This window comes from Nicotiana attenuata, chromosome 12, assembly GCF_001879085.1.
Source record: "Nicotiana attenuata strain UT chromosome 12, NIATTr2, whole genome shotgun sequence".
In the NCBI taxonomy this organism is placed as follows: Eukaryota; Viridiplantae; Streptophyta; class Magnoliopsida; order Solanales; family Solanaceae; genus Nicotiana; species Nicotiana attenuata.
In genome coordinates, this window is record NC_032000.1 from 37,467,482 (window position 1) to 37,472,145 (window position 4,664).

The following is a 4,664-nucleotide window of genomic DNA, read 5'->3' on the forward strand; positions in this document are numbered from 1 at the left end:
TTTTCTTGCCGTGCTTGTTGATATCAGTTGTTGACCAAGCAGCGAACGAAATTTTAATTTTTGTTAGATTTATTTAATTATAATATATTCTTATTCGTTTGAATCATATTGTATTTTTAGATTATTTATAGCACAACCTATATATAATTATGACATTTGACTATCATCCAAAAGTTATTTGATGATTATAAAAGTCGTTTAATTAAATTACATAAAACTTTTATTATTGGGTAAATAAGAGAATAATAAAAATGGATTCTGACTGATTGTCATGTCCTTTCCTTGTGTTGACGAAGATTTTGACCTTGTTGGCCCAAAACGTGTCACGACCCAAATTCCATTATAGGTTGTGATGGCGCCCAACACCGTTGTTAGGCAAGCCAACCTTATTCAACTAGTGAGTTCTCATTTATTTTAATAAATAATCCCAACATTTACTTAACTTAAATTTAAAATAGTCGATAATTAACAAATTTATAAGGCAATTGAATCGGAAAAGACTAAAGGGAATCGTAATAATAGGAATACAAAAAATAATAGTCTACTAATGTGTGTGCCAGGATCTAGTGTCACAAGTACGAGGGCAACTAGTAGAATATACAAAAATATAACTATCATACTGCCTGAAATAGAATAGACAGCAATAACAAAAAGAGAGACTCCGGCATGCTGCTGAACGGCTCAGAAGGGGGCAACTCACCGTGAGATCTCGATCAGGTATCAGGAATGCGCGCCGGACGGGTAGCTAGATGCACCTGCCTCAGATCTTGTACAATTAAGTACAGAAGCGTAGTATGAGTACATAAACAACATGTACCCAGCAAGCATCAAGTCTAACCTCGAAGAAGTAGTGACGAGGGGTCGACTTGACACCTACTAGGGTCAATAATAATACAGTTTAAGTGTTACGCTAAGCATGGATAGCATGAATACAAATGACAGTCCAAGAACAAGGAGAAATAAGATATTCTTCCATAAACAGCATATCAGTTTCAGTCATATCATGTAATAACTTACCTTCCAAAGTATTTAAGCAGTGTAAATCACAGAAAGTTCTACATAAATAACATGCGCATATTGTGCCGAGGTCGTACAGCCCGGTCGAATATATAATTAAATTATGCACTGCCAGAGGGCCGAATGCGCGAATTATAGATGATCTATTTACTACCGAGGCGCTCGACCCGATCCACAAATAACAATTTATTATCAAGGAAGCACACATTGTCCATTTATAGTCAAGTAATTCATACAAATTCTCAAGCAAGTAAGTATAGCCGTCTATATTTGATTACCAGTTTCCAGCATGACTTAAGTGATCTTAGTAGCAAGTAAGGACGCAAGCATTGCAAGTATAGCATGATACGGGTCCTAAACTATCCGGAAAATTAGCATAACAGTAGCTACGTGCGGACTCTCGATACCACGTACGTACGTAGCCCCCACAGATAGTTACATACATTTATTTAACTCACCTATGGAGTTAATTCCCTCTTACAAGGTTAGAAAGGAGACTTACCTTACCCCTAAGCTTACGTCCAAATTCAAGAATGCACTCAAAACCTCAAATCGGGGCCGGACGATCCAAAACTATTCAAGGTAAGAACTAGTCAATATATGCTCAAGAGTTCATATTCTAACTATTGAAATAATTTCCCCACCTTAAATGCAAGGTTCCTAAAATTCATCCCCAGGTCCACGTGCCCGGATTTCGGAAATTTTCGAAGAAAGTCGTTACCCATAACCTTAGGATCAAGAATATATGATTTCTACTACATTCCATAACAAATTTCGTGGTTAAATCTCATTTTTATCAAAACCCTGGGTTTTACGCTAAACCTATAATTTCCACTAATTTGCATATTGTAATCTAAAAAACTATGTATTAAACTTTCATTAAGTAGAAATTACTTACCTCACAAAGCTAGGTTGAAATCTCCCCTTTTGAATCTCCCAAATCGCCCAAGGATGGAGTGAAATGTGTCAAAAATGACAAACTACCGTATTAAATGAAGTCCATTGCCTTCAGCAGTTTCCGCACCTGCAGTGCGCTGACCGCATCTACGGTCTCGCTTCTACGGGAGAATGTCTGCTTCTGTGGAAATGGGTCGGGCCAGCTAGGGCCGCATCTGCGGTCGGGTGACTGCTCCTGCGGTTCTGCTTTTGCGGATGAGGAGCCGCATCTGCGTAACCTGGGCTCCTCCCCTTGGACCGCATCTACGATGTTTCAGCCGCTTTTGCGGGCTCCCACTTGCGGCTGGCCAACCGCAGGTGCGGTTATGACAGCAACTGGAACTTCAGCTCCTTCTCAAATTTTCAACTTAGCTCGAGCCTCGTTTGATTGACGCTCGGGGCCCCCGGGACCCCGACCGAGCTACCGACAAGTTTGGAATCATAAAACTGACTCGCTCGAACCCTTGAACGCCCGAAAAAACATTAAAACTAAGAGTCACACTCTAAAACCAATTGGATCAAACTTATGAACTTTAAGTCCTTCGATTTACTTCCAATGTGCCGAAACGTACTTATACTACTCGGAATAATACCAAATTTTGCGTGCGAGTATTAAATAACATTATGGAACTACTCCCGGTCTCGGAATTTCGTTCGGACCTCGATGTCACAAAAACCCGCTCCTAACCAAATTTTAAAGAACTTCAAAATCCTTAAGGAATCAACTTTCACTATTAGGCGCCAAAGCGCTCCCGGGTCATCCAAAACCCGTTCCAGACATACGCCCAAGTCGGAAATCATCATACGAACCTGTTGGAACCTTCAAATCTCGATTCCGAGGTCGTTTACTCAAAATGTTGACCTAAGTAAAACTTGGCCTTTTAAGCCAACCTTAAGGAACCAAGTGTTCCGATTTCAACCCAAACTCTTCCATATCCCGAACCAACCATCCCCGCTAGTCATAAATCAGTAAAAGCAAGTACGGAAAGTCTTATTTAGGGAAACGGGGTTCTAGAAAGCAAAACGACCAGTCGGGTTGTTACTTTCTCCACCTCTTAAACAAATATTTTTCTTCGAACGGACATAGAAAAGTACCTGAGCTGGTAAAAAGGTGGGGATATCTGCTCCGTATATCGGACTCGGACTCCAGGTAGCTGCCTCAACAGGCTGACCTCTCCACTGCACTCGAACCGAAGGATAATTCTTCGATCTCAATTGATGAACCTGCCGGTCTAGAATAGCTACCGGCTCCTCCTCGTAGGTCAAATCCTTGTCCAACTGGACAGTGCTGAAATCTAACACGTGGGATGGATTACCGTGATACTTCCGAAGCATGGGCACATGGAATACTGGATGTACCGCTGATAAGCCTGGCTGGGAAAGCATAACATCGGGGCTGGGCCCTACCACTCCGAACCATATCCTTGGGACGGCCTCCTGCTGGCTGGCCTCCACCTCTAGCAGCCTGGCCTCCATCTCTAACTGCCTGACCTTCACCTCTAGTGGCCTGACCTCTACCTCTGGTTCCCTGACCCCTACCTCTAGCTGGCTGAGCGGGCGGTGGCACGCCCAGTGCCGGAATCATGACACGAGAGTTTACATATATTCAGTAATTCTCCACCCGCGGTCATCAGCTTCGCGGGACTTCTATATTTTTCTGCTCCCGTCAGTGTGTCTAGAGTTTACTTTTTTCAGGAAAGCTAAATTTTTTAGTCTTCCAGGGGGATCGAATCTTAACTAACTGACGTATTGTAATATCAACCAGCCTTCAGAATTGCTAAACCGTATAATCTAACGTGCTCAAATAAATTAGACCATACTTTGATGTGATTAATAACTTTAATAATGTTCGCGTATTGCGCACATACTAATACTAGTTATATGTAATATGTGACGATACTGAATTCAATAAAAGCATAATTCAACAGAAAATCAATGTGTAAAATATTAAATAGAATGCAGTATGAATTTGGAATCTAAAAATATGAAGTTGATCGTACATAGTAGATTAATCATGAGTATTTTGCTTGCATAATGACGATATAGAATAAAAGAATACAATAATTCCATTTATACCACGTGATGGTCATGTATATTTTCTACTCTTAAGTACTTAATCAGATTTTAGATATATTTTTCTATTTTTAGAGGGAAAAGTGGCGAAGGGAAGGGAATATTAGGAGCCCGTTTGGATTAGCTTATTTGAAGTAGCTGATAAGCATTAGGTGCTTAAAAGCACTTTTAAGTGCTGAAATTGATCTAATAAATAAGCAGTTACGTGTTTGGGTACAAGTGCTGAAATTGATAATAAGTTGATGTAGTATTTGATAAAAAAGTGCTGATAAGCTCTTTTTCTGTTAAAATCACTTAAATAACCTTAGAACCGTTTACATCCATAAGGGCGTAATTTCTTCAAAATTTTAGATTCCAGATCGATTCAAATACAAAATATTCTATTTGTCATTTTATTTTAAATACAACTGTGCTTAGATAAGATAATTTTTCTGATAAGTATAATTTATTTTATGATTAGCATATAATCATAAGTTATAATAATTAATAAATTGACGAAAGTTTCTTAGTAAAAAATAAACCTAAATAGGACAAAATATTTGAAGAGAAACAAACATTGTCTTCATCACCACAACACTTATAAAATAGAGAATTTGCTTATTTTAAATAGTTAATGAGAATTGCAGACTTGAAGAGCC